Genomic DNA, 22,527 nt, shown 5'->3' on the forward strand with positions numbered 1-22,527 from the left:
TCTTTGTTGAATCTCACATACACAAATAGGCATGCCTACTCTCTACATCTTCTACTCCTGGTGCAGTAGTGACCAAAACAGGAATATATCGATGTGTGTGCACACGTGTTTTTGTTTCTGAAGAGAGTTTTTTGGGTATGCATTGATATATGTGAGATTTTCTCTGTTTGGGGCTGAAGAGAAACTTCAATGTGCTTCACATGATTCTCTTTGGGTTGATTGGATGTTGTTTTTTTGGGGCACAAAGGCCTCTTTGCAGATGTTAACTTGCTCAGCACCAATTACCACTACTAGGCTTTCTAGATCCGTACATAATTAAAGTCTCCCAATTGGAGAGGTGATTTATATTCATGGGCATTATCTTCTTTGGTTAGGCTTGTCATGTGGCAACAATCTTCGAGTCATGTTGGATGTGATCATGTGGGCTCCAGTTTTACCGACCCAACTTGGAAGAATTCTCATTTTCATTCAAGAGGTCCAACCTTGAAGGACCTTGACCACTTGATGAATTTGTCAATTGTGGACCTCAAAATCTACCTTTTTCCACTTCATCCTTGATTTGATGATGTTCCAAGAACACATGCTTGATTCCAGTGTTTGCATTTCGCTCTGACCCACTAAGTCGGCCTTCTAAAAACACATCTAACATCACAATGTGCACACTTCAGAATCTCCTCATATTTTTTTCCTCCTTGAAGCTCTTTAGCTGATGTGTGGTTCTTTGAATCTGTGGACTGCTCCGAAAATTGTGGCTCTGATTTAGCAATTGGCTCCTTGGTGATTTGTACAGGAATTGGTTGGTCCATAAGAAAACGTTTCCATCGACAAGCCTTGCATCCTACCCTTTGTTGATACTCCCATCCCATAGGTGCTTTTGCGGCTTTTGTCCCTAGGTTATCCATGTGATTTTGCAGCCAAGGCAAAATAATTTCCTTGTGGAGAAAAATAAAACTCAGTGAAACAATGCAATCATTGACTTTTGATCTTGAGAAATGAGTGATTCATACACACAAGTGGTTTCTGCACAAAAAGCTTGACATTTCTTTTTGATTAATTTGATGGTTGGCTTGTATATAATTCATCAAGACTCAATTCCTCGATTGATGTAGACTCAAAGGTCTGGCTAATACGGTAGTGATGTGTGTGAACACACTTAGGATTGCAAGGCCACTTCTAGGACGTTTTTTCCCCTTGATTTGCATATACACCCATCACTCTACGGCAAGCCTTATCTTTATACAGTAGTGATGTGTGTGAACACACTTAGGATTGCAAGGCCACTTATAGGACGTTTTTTCCCCTTGACTTGTATATACACCCATCACTCTACGGCAAGCCTTATCTTTATATAAGCAACATCGATAGTACTATTTTTGTTCTTGTGTGCTCTTCAACCTCTCCTTCATCTTCTCTATCTTCGCATGCATTTTTGTAGCAAGTTGGTGTAAGAGAGATGACAACACCCTACATATCATCACCAGCACCCTCTCGGCTCACATTCTCAAATTGAGGTGACTTTTAGTGAGCATTCGTAGGGTGATATACCTCTGGAAAAGCTTGACATCGTTAGGATTTTGATTTGAGCTTATTTTGGTCGCCATTTGCACTACTAGCAATTTACACATAGGCAATTTGTCCTGTAGACTTTTGTGGGTTGTGTTATTTAACATATGCTAATTTTGTGTAGTTTTTCCTCTTCAAAGGAACTTTTGTATTAGGTGCAATCAATGGCAATGGCTTACAACAATGATGAGTTTTGCATGTCTTCTAAGGATAAACGATAACTACCAACTTTGGAAATACATGATTGGAAATACATGATGCAACATTTCTTTGTTGCAAAGGACATTTAAAACATTGTGTGTGGTGATGATGTAAGACATGGTTTTGTGGATATAGGACCAACGTTGTCATGAATGTGACTCGACGCTTTGTTTGGCTCGGGAGTTGGGAGCCAAAGGCAAAAGTAGGAATTCACTTGAAGACAAGGACAATGGCAAGCTGGACAAAGATTACGGTAATAAAAATTTGACAGAGGAGATCGGCATGGCACTCGTGGTAGTGGCCACAGTGGCCTCAACGTCAGATTTCTAGTCAAATGACAGGTGCCACCACTAGCTTCAGCCAAAGAGAGGCTTGTGAGTGGCAGAGAAGGGCAATGAATGCTCCTTACAATTAATTTGGTCCCTTGTGTTGGAGTTCAAGTTATTGGTGTTTGGACATGTAGGTCGGAGTTCAAGGCACATGCATCTGGTAGGGAACCAATCAGACGTCTAAAACACTATGGAAGGGCACACCAATTCATTGTTGTTGGTTAATTTATGGACAAGATGTGTTCCAACAGTTCATTATCTTGGAGTTTTATATTTTGGACGTAATGTGTTCACAGTTCACGAATGGGGATTATTGGACGTAGTGTGGTCTACAGTTCAAAGTTTCTACAAAGGCAACCGATGCTCAAGATGGCATTACTTACAGGTACAAAGTTGAGGAGAGCAACACCGAGGTGTATCCAGTTGGTGGCCACTACTGGAGTGTCCCTGGTAGCTTCTTCATCGACTTGGTCTCACTATTGATGTCAACTATGAGCTGCAGAGAGGGTGTTAAGGAATCTCAAGTGAACTGCCCAATGTGATCCCATTATCTAGTTTAGTTTTTAGGTGTTTATTTTACTTATTTCTCAAACTCTTGGGTAGGGCAATTTACTGGGATTGCTATATAAGAAACCGCTTGCCTCCATTGCATACACATTCACTTATTCATTGCCAAGGTTGATTGGTTCAGGAGACTCTCTCTCTCATTCTCTCTCTCTCTCTCTCTCTCTCATGCTCACTCCCTTTGGTCTCTATGCTTTCGCATCATTGATAGAGTGTACCTATAATCCTACTGTCCATGATGCATGCATGTCAGTTGCTCTAGGTTCACATGTGTGGTATTTTGACATTGGTGCTACAAAGCACATTATCTCATATCATGATTTGTTCACCTCTCTCGAGTCTGTCCCTCATGGGAATTCAATTATTTGTGCTAACATTACCTCTTATCCGGTTCAGGGAGTTGAAAAGATTGTGCTTATTGCTGCAAATGGTAGTTCTTTCACACTTGTTGATGCACTTTATGTACCGAAGATCAAGAAGGATCTTTTGTCTGCATCTGTACTTGCTAGACTTGAACTTGTGGTCAAATTTGTGGATGATAGATACATGATCTCAGTTTCAGTGATGAAATTGTTGTATCTGGCATTTTATGTCGTGGGCTGTACGAGCTCACTTTGTATGATAAGTGTGGGCAAAGTTTTGAAAATGCAGTTGTGGACTCAAAGGCTATTTCAGATGCAAAACTTTCACATGCACGTTTTGGACATCAGAATTTTTCCAGTTTGCTGCGTTTGTAGAAATCTGATATGGTTGCTTCTTTGCCGCCTGCCTCTTGAAGCGTCTGTCAAACATGTTTGTGAAGGCTATATTTTGGGTAAGATGCAACATTTGAAGTTTCCAGAGGATGGTTCAATTATGGCCACATGCAGGTTGCAGCTTGTGCATAGTGATATTTGTGGGCCCATGCAACTCCGTCCTTGGGAAATTATCTTTAGCAATGCAATTTTTGCTTGATTGTGACAGCCAGGGCAAATGCTTGCACCTGATGTGAAAACTATTCAAAAAGAGGTTCTAGTGTCTTTTAATTTCTAAACTCAGGTTGAGATAGCTGAAAGTATTAAATTTGAAAATTTAATTTTAAAATCCATTTTGGAATCTTAAAGCTTTGCATGGTAGAGACTCAATAATTGTCCGTCACCACTACTTAAATGATGAGTAATGTATGAACTCAAAACTGGTGAATCCAAAAGTTGTTGGGCACTTCACAAGAATATTCAGAAGTTTTCTCATGTAGGAAAAACGGAGTCTTTTTCAGTATTTTTCATACAATGCATAACATCATGAGTTTTTGCTCGAGAGGCATCGCATACCTAGCTAGGTACAATTGGGGGCAAGGGACCACCGGCCCCCCCATCGGGCCGGCGGTCCCCTGCCCCCAATCGTACCTAGCTAGGTATGCGGTGCCTCCCTCACAGAAGCTCATGATGATGTGAAGTCACAATGTGGGAATTATTGTAAGAATTTGTCCAAAACTTCTTGTGCTTGGCATTGGGGTTGAGCTTGCAATGCTCTACATTTAGCTTAAGTTTGTAACACTTGCCAAGAATAATAACGTGAGCTAGTAAGCAAGAAATCTCACAACTATCTGAGTAGGTGTCATTGACCCTTGAAAAAAATTGCATAGCTCTCAAACCTTTGGAGACAAGGAGCCATTGAAGCAAAGTTGAGAGAGGGACCTAGCACAGATTAGTCTCTATAATCATGCCATTTACTAACATAAAAATGGCTATTGGATAGTATCTATGGACATCCTCCACACCCTCCTTGCATTCTCCATGGTTTAGGTACATGCTCAAATGTAGAATTCTCCTTCGATGATTGCAACATCTCTTTACAAAGAAGGCCTAGCATCCATATCTCAATATGTGGTCATATGAAATATGTTTATAATCATGCAATGCAAAATGGAGAACAACCCACATAATTTGTGCATGAATCCATGACGTTCTATGAATAAAACAGAGCGAGAATATGTCACACCATTGCATTTTGTCAAAAATAGTCATTTTGTTGACCATCTGAGTTTTGGACACATCTTGCAATTAGAGCAACCCAACACATGGCATTCTGAGAAGGAAGCTTCTCTAGGTAGCTTTGCACCAAAAAAGAGCACCATATCTGAGCAACTACGTGCATTGGAAACCTTTAAAAAATTGTTCCATTTGGGTAAATTTTGTGTTGTGCTACATCCACTGAAAATGATCTATGGCCACACTAGATTCAATTCAAAATGAGAATGGAAAGAGACAAGTAGTCGTATGATTTTCTTCGAAGGGCTAGCAAAAAATCTCCCCTTCCATCGGGAAGGGTAAACTTGGGTGAAACCAGGGTACCCTTCAAATCCTATCCATGTTGATCGCCTTTACATTTTCACAACAATATCGGTTACTCACTCCAAATGAGTAGTGTTCTTTATTGATCAAATTCATGTTGCCTTTGCCAAACTACACTGCCACCATAGACCTATTGTTGGAGTGGTCCATTATGGTGGTGACAAGGAAGAAGCCTTGTTTCAAGATGGTCCATGAGCCACACATAATGAACAACACACCGTGCCTCATGATGTACCTCACATTCATAACTACAATGATAACATGCATAGTGATCCACAATAAAGAAAAGATGGTAAGAGGATCCATATAGATGTGTAATTAGTATTATTATGTCACTGTGTATATTAATGAGATAGTCCAAAGAGTAAGCACGTAAAACACGTAAAAATAGACATTTTTTGGTCCATTTCACACACACTAGTAATTTTTTGGTCCATTTCACATACACTAGTAATTTGTGTTCTTTGAGTCTATGTTAAAGAGTTGATATTGTTGTGCTTTGTGTTTCTAAATAGACTCAAAGAACACAAAAGAACTCAAGTAAGAAAGAAGTTAGGGAATTCCCTCTCTAAGTAGATATTGGTTATGCCATTTCCCTCTTGAATAACTTGTCTTTAGTCCAACTCTTCTCGTCGGATAGATCTTTAAGGTCTCTTAGGGTAGTTTCCTACAACGTTAAAATTTTCTTCTTCTCGGGTGTGTGTGTGCGCGCTACTAAAAAGAGGAAAATTGTATAACCTTTCTATCACCCAAGTGTGGTAGATTGGTTATGCCATTTCCCTCTTGAATAACTTGTCTTGAGTTCAACTCTTCTCGTCAGATAGATCTTTACGATCTCTTGGGATAGTTTCATACAACGTTAAAATTCTCTTCTCCTCCTCCTCCTCCTCTCCTCTCTCTCTCTCTCTCTCTCTCTCTCTCTCTCTCTCTCTCGGCTCCCAATCTCAAAATTTTGTTTCCACGGAGCTCCCAAGCTTTGATAAATCCTGTTGTGCACCTAACCAAAACTCCCACTCACATATCACTTGATGGTGCAATGGCTCATGCACTATGTGTGTGTGTGTGTGTGAGAGAGAGAGAGAGAGAGAGAGAGAGAGAGAGAGAGATGATGAAGCACCAACATGCAAACCTGCAATTTCTTAGAAAGTGAAGCTCTTTAACAATATCATATTTGTAGAGGTGCCTTGAGAGGGGGCAACAAAGCAATCGTATCAAATTTCTATAAATGGAAATGACCGCAATGTGTATGCTAAAGATTTGCATCCAAAAAAGCCTTCAAATAAAAAACTGCACGTGCTAAATCTTCCACACATTAATTGTAAGTTTTGAACTTATATAGTCCACAAAACAAAGTGTTAAATGCTACAATAGTATCACCAGAACTAAGATTATGCACAATACATGTGTCATCCACAAACTTGACTATAAGGCAAGTTTTGCAAGTGTAAAGATATATGAAAGGTTCTTCTCGATCCTATGTACATACAAAGCATCCCAAAATATAGAACAACTATCACATGTAGCAATAAACACGATCTTTCCAACTCCCTTTTGTGGATAAGAGTCATTGTTGGGACATGTGTTAGTTTTTGTGGTTTGAGGGAGCTTAGAGCGTCATCTCCTCTATCAAGAACAAACTCTACCATTGCTCATCATTATATAAAAAGAAATACATCCTTATCGTGCCTAACCTTGGGCTCTAGCTCCTTCACACATGTAAGCAATTTTTGCCAAGTTAGGATCTGCACATAAAGAGGCTAGTCTATCACATACTTGTTTTGTTGTTTGTGTTGAGTGAATGTGTGGACTAATGGAATGCTTAACAAAAATGAATCAACACATGAGTCTTGTGCATCCTTAGAATCTCAATGTGCCTACCGTGCAGTAAACAAATCTACTCTAGCAATAGAATTGCTAGAACTTGCACCACTCGTGGGTACTAAGGCAACTAACTGAGTATTGGTATTTTCATCCTTGTCCAACTAACCTTTGCCGTTGTCCTCTAGCAAACTCTTTCATTTGCTTTTGACTCCACAAACTCGAGCCAAACAATTTGTCGGGTTCCTTGAGAATGGAGCCGATGCATAGGCCGCTAAATGGATGGTTGACGATCTGTTATCCATAGCTTTTGGTTGTCTTTGGTTGATGTCATCGTGGGCGCTCAAGCAAGGGGAAGCCATTTAGAAGTTGCAAGATCTGGAACTCCGAGAACCTTCTCGCACTCCAAAGTATGACCGCACAAGTCTTGAGCCGCTTCTCAAATCTCACCTTTTTTGCCGCATCCAAGCCGAAAAAATTCCATGCCAATCCTCAAAATTTGCAATTTCCTACCTATCTCCCAAGCCGCTAAAAATTCCCCAAGCTGCTCCGCACTCTCTGTAACTCGCCTTGACGTAGCCGTGTGGGAGCTTTTGAACAAATCAAGGCTCCGCAGATCAAAACTTTGCCTCGCCCTCTCTGAGCCACCAAGCTGGAACTCTTCTCGTTCAAGCCACGTGACTTCTCCCTCTCTTCCTCTCCTTGTTGTCACCTTGCCTCGTCGAGCGGTTGATCGCCCAAGGAGAACCACCCCAAGTCCCTCTCTTTACTTTGAGAGCCACCCCTGTTGGCGTTTCAAAACGCAGGGGGTCGGGGAGCAGGGCTGTTGACCTTGCGTTTTAAAATGCTTATCTTAACTCCATTGGACCGGCAGGTAGGGGTACCACACAGGGCAGCATTTTAGAACACCGCTAGCAACGAGGGACGCCGCCTAGCAAGTGCTACCAGGCAATGCGCATTTCAAAACGTAGGGAAGGGGAGGTGTGGTTGTCGGCAGTCAGCGTTTTGAAATGCTTGCAAGAGAAGAGAGGGAAACCGGTGCCGTTGCAAGGGAGGGAGTCCAGAGGCTAGAGTTTTAAAACTCATGGGACAGCCACAGTGGGGAGGTGGGGGGGAGTAAGGCTGGTGACGACAAGGGAAGAAATCTCCTCTCTGCTCACACCAAGGGCTTCAAGCGACACGAGGCTCCACGGTATCTACCGTGTCAAAGTCAACAATGCAGAAGCATAGAGACCAAGGGGGGCAGAGAGAGAGAGAGAGAGAGAGAGAGAGAGAGAGAGAGAGAGAGAGAGTCTCCTGAACCAATCAACCTTGGCAATGAATAAATGAATGTGTATACAATGGAGGCAAGGGGTTGCTTATATAGCAATCCTAGTAAGTTTTTGACTTGCAATATAAATATTTTATATATGTCACGTGCGTGCTGTCTCATTGCACGCATGCCTGCACACACACCCACATCCACACCCACACCCACACACACACACCCACACAAAATTCTCAAGTTTTGTGGTTTCAAGGTTTCACACCTATGAGACGGGTTTTTATGTCACACCGAGAAGTTTATCTAAATTCTTGTTTGAGAAGGTTGTTTCTAGAAGTAGTCACGCGGATGGAAGAATTCCCACCCCCCTTCCCTTCTAAGACACCCCCCTCCTAGGAGTTCTCTCTCCCCCTCCTTGCTTCTTTGTGCAACTCTTCATGTAAATTTTGTTGATGAATGTCTCAAGGTTATTCAAATGGTCAAGAACAAATTTACAACATAAGCAAAATAGATAAATGTAGAACCACACAATTCAACAGACTTTGAATATTGATCCTATCAAAATGACAAAACATCAGAGTAGGGGTCACCTTCTTTCGACCGATGCCTCCAAAAAATTGAGAATCCGTGCCTTGCATGACAACATCTTCCGGCTGAAGATAAAAGAGAAAAAAAACCCATAACCTTGTATAACTTTGACCTGAACTGCACAATCTCACATAAAGAAGATGCTTTGAATTCAGAAACATACCCCATTTGTGTTTCTTAGGCCACCAGGTCTCACAATGGTATAATTGAGACCAGATCTTTGCAAGTAAAGCTCCGCTTGCTTTTTCCTGAACAGAAAAAAGTCGATTCCCATCAATAAAATTGATAAATAGTGGAGAACTACAAAACCAAAACTGTAACATTTAATGGTCTAGTAACTTGTGTGGAGTGGAAAATAACATGAACATAGTGAGCATTTCACTAGAATAGCTTCCCAATGAGAATAACAAGAGTGCTTGGGTGGAGAGAGAGCAACAAAAAGTATAACACCTAGTTAATTAGCATGAACAATACTTCAAAAGAGAGAGAAATTAAGCAATTGACAACAGTTGAGGACCGGATTTGCATGGAGCCGGTCCCCCCTCCAAAAGGCTTTGTATTATGGTTTCTCCCATCAAGAGAGAGATTTTACAATACATTTCTTTGTGTTCCTTCAATACTAGCTAGTGCAATGAAGATGGAAACTTCATGAAATAAGCAAAACACTTATCAAACACAACATCAATTCCCTCACGGTCTTAGACCCAAGACCTCACACACCTTCAAAGATGGTGAGAGCTAGCGGGGTATGAGAGTAGATTGAGAGGAGGAAGGAGTAGTCTTACGAGAAAGATGTACATCTCCTCACATAATCACTTAGATTAGCATAGCTTAGCTTAGTAATTAGCATGGTAGAGGAGATGAGCATGCATTGAAGCTTGGCTCTTGGTTGGATTTGCATCACAAAGCCAAGAGTTGTTGGTGTAGGCCTCCCTTCTCACAAGCTTGGAGTAGGTGGTAAGCTTTCCATTAAAGCTTGAGAAGGAGAGAGAGTCTTCTTTGCTTCACACATGAGATTGTGTGAGTGTGTGTGTGATAATCCCTTGCAAAAATCATCCCCCTCTCTCCTTGGTCGACCCCTCTTGATATTTGCTCATCCTCACACCTCATTGGACCTCCCCAGGCCTAGCCAATGGAAATTAAGCAGCATAATTGATAGTCTTCTGACACATGTCCCCCTTTCCCCTTTTGTGAGATCTTTAGGTAATTACTTAATTCAACTAAAATCTCATTGGACCCCTTTGCCTCCTGGCCAATAGGAATTAGGCAAGCCATTGGGCTGCTAAATGCTCATTGGACCCCTTGGGAGACTATCCAATAGTCTTCCAGAGAGCTTAATTCCTATTGGTTCTTTTATTAAGTGTTTTTAAATGAATTAAACTAGATTTACTCTAGCTTAGTTCTCATTGGTTCACCTCCAAGGCTATCCAATAGGAATTGAGTACACCTTGTGGGCATCTGGGCTAGGGAGCTGATATGTGTTCCTCATTCCCTTTGTGTAAAGGGAGCTTGTGTGTGTGTGTGTGTGTGTGTGTGTGTGTGTGAGTGAGTTTCTCTCTCATGTTCTACTTCTAGGGCTCGCCCCCTCCTATGTAGGGATGGTTGAAGACTTTTGGGACACACACAAAGCATCCAATTTCCCTAGGCTTTTGACCTTTGGACAGAACCTTTGAATTTTGGAACCTTAGCATTTTGGAAGTCTTAATGGGCTGAACCTTAGGGTCTTTTAATCCCATTGGTGCACATTGCTCTTTTGCAGATGGCCCCCCTTTTGGATCCCTATTTTCCCTCCTTTGGATCCCTACTGTGGCCGGTTTGCTAGCTTAACCAATATTCTAGCTTTTTCTCCCATGGCACTTCGCCGTATTAAATGATCACTTTAACATGAGAAAATTATTTAGGAGAATTAGATATTGATAATTATGACATTACCTCTCTCTTGAGAAATCATAGTCGTCCTCGACTATGGGGTAGAAAAGATAAAGCATATTCATTAGTCCTTTTTCCTAGCGGGTAGAGGATCCCTATGTTACCCTATGACATCGTTTCAGAATGGATGATTAGTCCATTTGGTGCTTGAGAGCCTAAGCTGCCGCAAGTATGTCTGCACATTAGTCCTATCAATCTTCCATAGTAGAGTGACAACCTCTACTTGGTGTTTGGGAGACGTCGTCTCCGCAAACCTGATCGAAGCATGCATACTAATTCATTTTTGTGCACAATAAAGAAAAAGAGAGTCATATAAGACAAAAACTTTGTTCATTTTTGCCATTTGTACATTTGCTTACTCTATGGAAGCATTGTAAGCATTGACAAGGTTTAGGTTATCCTATAATTATATGCCTTGCATCCATCTAGCATCTTCAAAAGGATAATTCTTAAACTTAATAAGATATCATCGGATAGTCTTACCGCCTCTTAGTACCTTGTCTTCATGTCGGAGAATGGACTCGGGTTGCAACACCTCTTCTTGGTCCTTGATCTCCAGTGGGTCTTCAATAGTTGGTTCTTGAGGTGGCTCTCCTTTGTAATGCTTTAGTAGGCTCACATGGAAAGCATTGTGTATGAGCCAATGGTTGGGCAACTTGAGTTGATAGGTCATCTCATTGATTGGCCTAAGAATTTGGAAGGGACCATAGTACCTTTTTGCTAACTTAACATAGTACTTTTGGTCCCGTAGGATTCTTGCCCGTCGTGTGTCTTAATAGAGCCTTGGGAAATTTGAGTAAGACCCAATCATTTCCTTTAAAAGCTTGGGCTCTTTTGTGCTTGTCAGCAACAACCTTTTGCCTTTGCTGTGAGATAGAGATAACATCCTTAATCTTTTGGAAAGATTCTTGTAGGTCTCGGCTATACTCATCTGCAGCGAGTGTACCTTAAGTAGCAAGGGACTTTTTGATCTTCCCTCAATTACCTCAAAAGGTGCTTTTCCCATGGAAGTATGTACAATGTTATTGTAGGCATACTCCACTAAGGGTAAGTATTTCTCCCATTGGGATCTTTGATCTACTTCCGTTACATAGGCTTTTAGTAGATCGAGAATTGTTAGGTTAGCTAGTTCATTTTGGCCATCCGTTTGCGGGTGATAGGCCGAAGAGAAGTTTAGCCTTGTTCCTAAATTCTCAAAGAGACCCTTCCAGAAATTACTGGTCATTCTAAGATCTCTATCCGACACTATGGACATTGGCAAGCCATGATACTTGAAGATTTGTGAAATGAAGAGGGTTGCCATTTGATGGGGTTTGATAGTCTTTTTGACAGGTATAAAATGAGCTTGTTTACTGAACCCATGGATAGACTTAAACAATCCAAAGATAAAATCCATGGATATGCTCTCCCATAGTGAATTAGGGATTGGCAAAGGTTGAAGCAATCCAGGTTGCTTCCCTTGCATACCACACATTTAGAAACATACTCTTGTATGTTTGCTTTCATGGTAGGCCAATAGAAATATGTTTCAATCCCCTTTAGGGTAGACTGAATCCCTCTATGCCCTGCATAAGGAGGAGCATGAGATTCATACATTACTTTCTCACGTAGTGAGCTAGTAACGTATAGTCTATTGCCATAGAGAAGATAACCATCTTGTAAAGTAAATGGTTCCTCTTTCTTCCCTAGTGCAAGGACTAAAATCACATCTCTAAAATTGGGATCAATAGAATACTCATCTATCATAGAAGATAGATCATTGTGAGTTGCTATGGAAACTGCATTCACTCTTGGCCGTCTTGAGAGTGCATCGGCTACTTGATTATGCTTGCCAGCAATGTGAGCAATATGAAAATGAAATTGTGAAAGAAAGTTTGCCCACCTCATTTTTTCGTCGGAGAGCTTGGTCTGCGTCATGAAGTACTTAAGACTTTGGTGATCCGTTCGAATAATGAAAGGAGTCCCCAATAAATACTGCTTCCATGAGTCTAAGGCATGTAGAACTGCGAGGAGTTCCTTTTCATATATGCCTAGAGCTTGCTCAACAGGGTTGAGCCTTCGACTTTCATAGCCTATGGTGTGCCCTTCTTGAAGCAAAATAGCTCCAAGGCAATCACCACAAGCATTACATTGGACCTCAAATGGCTTTGAGAGATCCGGTAGTGTAAGCACAGGTTGAGAGATAAGCTTTTCTTTAAGCTTTTCGAAAGCATTGTTCTCCTTGGCAGACCCTGTGCACCTAATGTTTTTCTTTGTTAGGTCATGTAATGGTCCTGCTATTAGTGAGAACTTTTCTATGAAGCATCTATAGTATGCGCACATACCTATAAAGCTTCTTAACTCATGAAGATTCCTTGATTTAGGCCATCCTTTTATTACCTCTAAATTTGATGGATCCATTTGGGTGCCATCTTGAGAGATAATGTGACCTAAATACTGAATCTCTTGTAAGAAAAATTCACTTTTCTTTTGATTAAATAAAGTTTATTCTCTCTTAGAACTTGAAATATTACCTGGAGGTGTTGCTTGTGTTCGTCTAATGAATTAGAGTAGATGATGATATCATCAAAGAACACTCCAGTAAAGGTTCGGCGAGGCCTGAATAGCTTCTCCATCAAGCGGTTGAATGTGGCTGGTGCATTGGTCAAGCCAAAAGGCATGACAATGTATTTGTAAAGACCAAACGTAGTGCAAAATGCGGTCTTTACAATGTCTTACAACTATCCTTATTTGATGATAGCCACTTTTTAGGTCAATCCTACTGAAGTAGGTGGACCCTTGTAGCTTATTAGATAGGTCTTCTACCCGTGGAACGGGAAACCTATTCTTGATAGTGATCCTATTTAGTGCTCTATAGTCGACACACATACGATATGTGCCGTCTTTCTTTTGCACTAGTAGCACAGGAGAACAAAATGGAGATGAGCTAGGCCTAACCATGCCCTTCTCAATTAACTCATGCACTTGCCGCATAATCTCCTCTTGTTGAGCTTGAGAAACTCTATAAGGAGGTTTGTTAGGCAGTGGACTTCCTGGAAGAAGTTCAATTGCATGGTCATCATTGCCTCGTTTAGAAGGTAGCTCACAAGGGATGTCGTCAATAAAGACATCTTGAAACCGCTTCTTTTGATTGTATATATTTTCTTTTGCTAAAACATTAGGTTCATTTTGAGAATCTTTAACAAAAATCATATACACGAAAATAGAGCTCTTTATTGACTTGTTGAGATCTTATGTATGTATAATGGGTATAGTGTTTCCCATTTCCCTAGCATCTATATACATATCTTTTTCCCTGAACTTAAAGGAGATTCTCCTTTCAGAGAATTTAACATTGGCAGCCATGCGATCAAACCATGGTGCCCCTAGGATTACATCCTCATGCTTGAGAAAAGAGATAAACAAGTCCTGTTTGTCCACATAGCTTTGGACATGGATCCTCAATTTCCCAATTAAGGGAGTAACTGAAGCTTCTTGCCCCTTGAAAGGACCATCTGCGGGTAGGACATCTCCCATCTCGTAGGCTTGTATGCCTAGCTTGGTGGCCAAATCTATAGATATAAAATTGTGAGTAGAACCAAGGTCAAAGAGAATAAAAGCATCATGTTCTCTTACCTTTCCAAAAGCATGGCATAAAGGAGACCCTTTCTGGTAAATTTGCTCCTCTTGGATTTCGACCAAGGTAGCTCTAGGAGGTTCATGGCGGGTGTTCTTTTAAGGACAAGAGCGGTACGCATGCCCTTGCTCGCCACACTTGAAACATTGGTTATCCTTGCGATAACGCTCAAGCTCTTCAGGAGAGAGTTTTTTTTTTGCCTTTATAAACTCCCTTCTCTTTAGCTTTGTTGGCACTGCCGGAGGCAGTTGCCGATGCAACGATTCGATTTTTACTACAAAAAGTGTGGCCTAGTATTTCGGGCCAGTAATAGTAATCTCCTTTTTAAGAGTTGACGAGTCTCTCTCTCTCTCTCTCTCTCTCTCTCTCTCTCTCTCTCTCTCTCTCTCTCGCTCCTACAGCTGTGAGTTTGCACGCACATTTACACTCACACGGGCTCGCGGGATATGGCAGCGGAGCATTTCCAACAGGCACACTCCTCGTCTACAAAATCTTACATCGTTGTGGCCATTATCAAGAATCGAGCGGAGAAGGTATCACACACACACACACACACACACACACACACACACACACACACACACACACACACACACACACACACACACACACACACACACACACACACACAACACACACACACACACACACACACAGACTGGCAGTGCCACTCATCCTGTGGACGCCTTGTTAGATTGCTCTTAGGAGACTTTTGGACATTGTCCTTCCCCTTAGGCTCATTAGAACCCTTGTTTTCCATAGGCTTAGAATTTCTTTTAGCCCCCGTTTGGAAATTGATTCGAGAGGCCACCATAGTATGGTGTATAACCGCCGATATGGTGCGTGGCCTTTGGGAGTTGACATACTCCGCCATTTCTTCAGTTAAGCCCGCACAAAATTGTTGCTTTTGCTCTCCAAAATCCAACTTCTTGAAGACACTGGCTTTGAGTAGTAAATCCCAAAACTTGTCTACATATTTGTGAATGATTCGTAAGGAGAGAGCTTCAAGCTTCACCATTCGGTGTGTACTTTGTCTTTGGCATCGGTGGCCAAAAACTGCTTCATAATGGAAGCTCTTAAAGCTTTCCATGTTGTGGAGCTTCACCATTGGCCCGTAGGCTAGACCACCATTGCCTGGCGGACTTTTGAAAGTGCATAGCTACATGGCGTAGCTTAGAGGACTCCATGAAGCCCTCATCTCCACACACCGCATCGAATTGTTGGATAAAGGCCAAGACTTTGTCCGTAGCACCAAAAGTGCCATCATAGGTAAGGAAAGAGATGCTCTTCCCTCCCTGTTTGAATTTTTTGAGCTTGGACGACCTCTTCCATGCGGCATAGGATTTCCTATGGCCTCTTCTTTTTGATGGTTCAAAGGTTGCACCATCACTTTCTTCAGAAGATGAAGAATTTGAGAAAGATGGAGAAGAGGGTGACCTCTTTCTCGCCTTTTTCTTTCCTTGATCTTCTTTGTCTTCACCATCACTTTCATAAGAGGAGGAGGATGAAGAAGATGGAGAAGAGTGTGTCCTCTTTCTCACCTTTTTCTTCTCTTGCTTTTTGTCATCCCTCTTTCAAGTATGGTGTGGAGAAGTATGTGATGGTCTTCTCCATTGTGGAGGTGATGGAGAGCGTTTAGCCCGCCGTCTTCGTGGAGCCATCTCCACCGAGGTGGCAGGAGACTCACTTCTTTCTCGTTCCTTCGGTGGAGGCTCTTGAATTCTCCTTTGAGAAGGAGATGCGTCATCAAGGGGCAAATTTCTGAGCCCTTTATATGGATCCTCTTCTTCTTCCCACATCGAAGAGATGCCTCTTTTGGAAGTCTCGCAAGGAGGCTTCCTAGGTGCTCTCTCGTCATGGTGGGGAGCTTGGAGAATCCCAAGAGCACGAAGCTGCCGTTGCACTTCACTTTGGAGGGATGGATTGCCCATGGCTTGTTGAAGCTTAGAAACAAGATAGTTAACAAGCATTGGGGCATCATTAGTAGCTTGCTCATTAGCAAACTCAAAGTTATCAACATTAATTTCACTCTCTTTACTATTGTCAGCCATTCTAACAATTTTTAGGTGTACTTTGGCACTTCAAGCGCTAGTTGCTACTCCTCTTTACCCCTTTAGAAAAGCACTCAAGCTACTATACCCGTGGCTAGAATACCATTAATTGCAAGGAATAGAAGAGAGGGTCGTTCAACACCACAACAACACCGGCTCCTGTCAAGCTTCTAAGAGCTCAATAGTGGTTAAGCCGTAGGCAAGCCCCATAGGACTCCACTATTAAGACCATAGCTCTTGACAATGATGCCCCGTTAACTACACAAAGGAAGGTGCACTGCAAGGCTGAAAAATCCCTATTCTACTTACTCACATGCAATTAATAGTACCAAACATTTATAGCTAGCTTGAGGACCTCCCTTCTTGGGCAAGAAAAGAGAAACCTTGTGCTCTGATACCAATGTAACATTTAATGGTCTAGTAACTTGTGTGTAGCGGAAAATAGCATGAACATAGTGAGCATTTCATTAGAATAGCTTCCTAATGAGAATAACAAGAGTGCTTGGGTGGAGAGAGAGCAACAAAAAGTATAACACCTAGTTAGATAACATGAACAATACTTCAAAAGAGAGAGAAATTAAGCAATTGACAATAGTTGAGGACCGGAGTTGCATGGAGCCGGTCCCCCCTCCAAAAGACTTTGTATTATGGTTTCTCCCATCAAGAGAGAGATTTTACAATACATTTCTTTGTGTTCCTTCAATACTATCTAGTGCAATGAAGATGGAAACTTCATGCAATAAGCAAAACACTTATCAAACACAACATCAATTCCCTCACGGTCTTAGACCCAAGAGCTTACACACCTTCGAAGATGGTGAGAGCTAGCGGGGTATGAGAGTAGATTGAGAGGAAGAAGGCGTATTCTTACGAGAAAGATGTATATATCCTCACATAATCACTCAGATTAGCATAGCTTAGCTTAGTAATTAGCATGGTAGAGGAGATGAGCATGCATTGAAGCTTGGCTCTTGGTTGGATTTGCATCACAAAGCCAAGAGTTGTTGGTGTAGGCCTCCCTTCTCACAAGCTTGGAGTAGGTGGTAAGCTTTCCATTAAAGCTTGAGAAGGAGAGACAGTCTTCTTTGCTTCACACATGAAATTGTGTGAGTGTGTGTGTGATAATTCCTTGCAAAAATCATCCCCCCCTCTCTCTCTTGGTCGACCCCTCTTGATATTTGCTCATCCTCACACCTCAATGGACCTCCCCAGGCCTAGCCAATGGAAATTAAGTAGCAATTGATAGTCTTCTGACACGTGTCCCCCTTTCCCCTTTTGTGAGAGCTTTAGGTAATTACTTAATTCAACTAAAATCTCATTGGACCCCTTTGCCTCTTGGCCAATAGGAATTAGGCAAGCCATTGGGCTGCTGAATGCTCATTGGACCCCTTGGGAGACTATCCAATAGTCTTCTAGAGAGCTTAATTCCTATTGGTTCTTTTATCAAGTGTTTTTAAATGAATTAAACTAGATTTACTCTAACTTAATTCTCATTGGTCCACCTCCAAGGCCATCCAATAGGAATTGAGTACACCTTGTGGGCATCTGGGCTAGGGAGCTGATATGTGTTTCTCATTCCCTTTGTGTAAAGGGAGCTTGTGTGTGTGTGTGTGTGTGTGTGTGTGTGTGTGTGTGTGTGTGAGTTTCTCTCTCATCTCCTGCTTCTATGGCTCGCCCCCTCCTATGTAGGGATGGCTGAAGACTTTTGGGACACACACAAAGCATCCAATTTCCCTAGGCTTTTGACCTTTGGACAGAACCTTTGAATTTTGGAACCTTAGCATTTTGGAAGTCTTAATGGGCTGAACCTTAGGGTCGTTTAAGCCCATTGGTGCACATTGCTCTTTTGCAGATGGCCCCCCTTGTGGATCCCTACTTTCCCTCCTTTGGATCCCTACTATGGCCGGTCTGCTAGCTTAACCAATATTTTAGCTTTTTCTCCCTTGGCACTTCCCCATATTAAATGGTCAGTTTAACATGGAAAATCATTTAGGAGAATTAGATATTGATTATTATGACAAAAATGATTTACGTGAAGATCAATCAAACCAGTTGAAAATATGTAACACCAATTGTAGAAATTAGAACAAACTGCAATCAATCAAACAATGTGTCAGTGCATGAAAATTCCCTACAACAAAATGGCAATGCTACAAAACAAAATTTACCTTCTAAACCTTCCCTTGATTCTTGGTTGTTGAAATTAGGTTAAGAACACCTTCATACTCGACCTGTGTTCAAATCAAGTCACTCTCAACGGTGCAAAATTTTCAAGTAGTGCTATACATTCAATTACAAAGCATATACAATATGTGAATAGGACAATAAGCATAGAACAAGCCACATAAGCACACAAGTTCATCGGAAAGTCAATTTACTTGATAAGTGTTGAAAGGATCAAATGCAAAAGTCCTTGCTCCAATGGCACATATGACCACATTACTGCAGAAATAACAGATATCAAGGAGTTACCAATTCTATCTATAAAAAAAACTCGAGAATTCATCTTTGAAGGATCAAAAAGTTCAACACTCACCAATCTCCAATAGCTCTCTTCACTGGTTCATTATTGTACAAGTCAGCCTCAACGCACTGAATTTAGAAACAAATATACAAAGAACATGTAAAAGTCTACTTTGAATCAAAGGGTAGACACAATCATCCCTCATTCATTAAACAATCTGTTCCAATAAAGCACAGACACCACCAGCCCTTAAGCAAATCTACCTCGCAGTCTTTTAGTTGTGATATTGCATGTGCTTTGTAGACATCTCATACTAATGCTCAAACTGATGCACCTTCCGATACTAGATTTTCTACTACTAGCCTAAAATACAAAGCAAACAAAGGGAGCAGGAGCATCTCTCTCTCTCTCTCTCTCTCTCTCTCTCTCTCTCCTCTCTCTCTCTCTCTCTCTCTCTCTCTCTCTCTCTCAATGGGTCACTTCGCCTTGATGTGGGTGCCTTTGAGGATAGTTTCACAGGGAGAGACATCATTTTCTACTCTGAGACGCATCAAGCCCCTGGGCAATCCATGCCACACATGAGCGGATATAGATGGGAGACAGCCTGCAGACAGGAGACCAGATCGGAGCATCAAGACGTGGTTCAGGGGGAGTGGCAATTCTATTCAGGGAGGAGTTGTAGCCATTGATATATATAGCGCGCAAGGATGAACATGCTAGGTACATGTGGGTAAAGCTCAGGGCAGAGACGGGCAAAGACCTCTACATTGCTATTTGTTACTTTCCTCCTAGTACGTCAGTATATGCATCACCTAGAGGACAGCCCCCCTTTGCTATTTTGGATAATGACAAGTAGGAGTTTTCTAAGGATGGTGACATTATCATACTAGGGAACTTCAATGCTAGGAGTGCCCATCACCAGACAATATTTTATGATACTGCCAAGGAGATGCTTAGGGATCTGGAAGTCACAAAGATGGGCCTATTTAGACTATCACAAGATGAGGAGTACACTCAGTATGGCAGATGAAAACCGTCGCGTAGGGTGGTAGGCTTTGGCTTTCACCCAAAATTATTTACTTTAGACACACACAGAGAGAACGTGCAAAGGAAACCTGTGACAAGAATTAACACTTAAGCACACACACGGCTCGGAAGCTAGAATGCTTCGAGCAGATGCCGACAACCTATAGGTCCCAAAATTGGCGCCCCTTTCATATTTCTTTTTACTTTGAGAGGGTAAATTACAAAGTAGATTCTTGGGAATTCTTTACCTGTATCCGGATTTTTTATCAACCTTGGGACACGGTTATGGTGTTCAACACCACACCACAGTGGGTCAGAAGGTCAGCACCCACATTTACGTATGGCCGGGAGACTGTGGAGTACACAGATGCATATACCTATCTTGGGGTAGTTTTTGATGGACCGGTGTTTTCACTGAGGAGAGCATCAGAGACTAGACTGACAAGAGCATATGCAACCTTGGGAGGACTAGAGAGGATGTGTTTGTAGGTTCAATTCCAAGAACCGCGAGCAAAGCTATGGCTTTTTGACACTCTAGTGACCTCAGCTATGCTCTACGGAGTTCAGGTATGGGGACCCTCAGTAGACCATCATGGGAGATCTGGCAACACAGATGGATGGAGATGTATGGAGAGGCCTCTGGTTTCTATGATCACTCGGATGATTTGGGCTAAGGCCTCAGTGCTGCATGAGATTATCCGAGCCGAGCTAGCCTCCCCCCCCCCCCCCGGCCCTCCCTCGTGGTTGAGGCATTGACTTGATCCATATCCTTTATCAATAGTTTATGGGATCTCCCCAGGGATAGATATGGTTGGCTTGCCCTGGAGTCATCTCGACAACTAGTGCTACAAGGAGATACATCATGTTGGTATGGACAGATGACAACATGGTTTCAGTCACATGGTTTCACCATGGATAGATTGCCTCCGTTTGAATACTCCCTAGATACACCCTCCCTGTCTCTCATAGGGACATAGATCACCAGACTCATATGCCAGGATCTGATTCAGTTAGGTACCAAGAGCACATGGATACATCTGACACAGGAGTTGGAAACAAAGATGGCCTTTTACAAAGAGCATCTTCTCCAACTCACGAAGGATAGTTTTGTGACTAGGCCTGCATAGATGGATACACACTTATCTCATGGGATACGATGCGCTATTGGGTAGATACGCACATCCTCACATCAGCTCCAGATCGAGATTGGCCGATTTTGAGGGGTGCCAGTAGGGGCTAGGATATGTCACCTTTGTCACGTAGAACCAGAGACAGAGCTGCACTACACATGTCATTGCCCGACGCACTATGAGATACGCGGCCGCTTCCACTGTCTATTCAGAGAGTACTTCAGATCATTTTCTAGAGTCATGAGATACGAGGATAAGACATGTCTTGGATTGTTCCTGCTAGAGATACAAAAACTCAGGGAGAGCTTGCTGAGGACATCAGGGTTGAGAGAGTCTCACAGACGAATCGCAGATTTCTTTACACAAGCAAGGGGAGAGGCAGAGGAGCAGTCACCACAGCAGATCTGAGAGCCCACCCACACTAGAGGTACGTTGATTGACCGAGCCATTGAGCTAGGCAGATCCAGACACCCACAACCTCGAGGGGTCTCCCACCATCGGTGAAGGCTACAGCAGAAGATACATATCACTCTAGCTCGACATGCAAGACTACCAACTAGAGTACTGACCATGGAGGATGTGGATGAGATTCGACAGCGATCTGAACCCACCCCCCCCCCCCCCCCCCCCCCCCCCCCCCTAGAGAATCAGTTTTAGATACTTTCCTTAATGTTTCTAGTGTTAGTTCTTTGTACTTTCTGTACTCAGACATGATATCAGATTCACCAATTGTAACTTTTTGGTCTCATAGATCATTTTGGCCTTTTGAAGATGTTAATATAGCATTTCATTTCATTTCATTTCTCTCTCTCTCTCTCTCTCTCTCTCTCTCTCATTGTCTATTTAGAGAGGGTTTTGGGCCTCTATCTAGGGTCATGAGTTATGAGGATCAGAGATGTCTTGGACCGTATCTACTTGAGTTACACAGGCATAGAGACACTTTACTGAGGAGAGCTGGAGAGAGATAGTCCCAGAGACAAATTACAGATTTCTTTACACTAGATATTGGAAACCCAGAAGAGCAGCTAGAGGAGCAGCCACCGTTGCAGAGCTCTACCCACACTCATACTACCACTAATGGCATTCTCATAGACCGAGCATTGGATCTAGGGACATCTAGACGACCGCGATTGAGGAGAGGAGCTACACAATATCGACGGAGACTACAGTAGAGGATTCGAGCCATATAGAGGAGGATGGATCCCTACCATATCTCCCTCTCCCCCCCTCCCTCCCCCCCCCCCCCCCCCCTCTCATTGTACTACACATTGTACTGGGCACCTTTGTAGTAGCTGGCACATCCATATAGTCCCAACTTGTAGTAGTTGTATTTTTTGTTTCAATTCTTTTTGATTCCGGACATGGTATCAGATTCACTATGTTGTAACAGCTTGGTCTCATAGGCCATTTTGGCCTTTTGAAGACATTAATATATCATTTCATCTCTCTCTCTCTCTCTCTCTCTCTCTCTCTCTCTCTCTCTCTCTCTCTCTCTCTCTCTCTCTCTCTCTCTCTCTCTCTCAGACACAGAGAGAGCCTGATGAGAGGCAAGGCTAGCTAGTCTCAAAGATGGATCACAAACTTCTTTAGAGTGGACAATGGACAGCGAGAGGAGTAGCTACCACAGCAGAGCTCACATTCTCCTCACACC

At 42.3% G+C, this 22,527-nt stretch overlaps 1 pseudogene; it reads right to left on the minus strand.

Annotated features, from left to right (window-relative positions):
• Positions 1 to 8,563: 8,563 nt before the first annotated feature.
• Positions 8,564 to 21,036, minus strand: LOC147433823 (uncharacterized protein At2g34460, chloroplastic-like; annotated as a pseudogene).
• Positions 21,037 to 22,527: the final 1,491 nt, after the last annotated feature.

The sequence above is a fragment of the Adiantum capillus-veneris genome, chromosome 19 (genome assembly GCF_014529385.1).
Source record: "Adiantum capillus-veneris isolate H3 chromosome 19, ASM1452938v2, whole genome shotgun sequence".
Lineage (NCBI taxonomy): Eukaryota > Viridiplantae > Streptophyta > Polypodiopsida > Polypodiales > Pteridaceae > Adiantum > Adiantum capillus-veneris.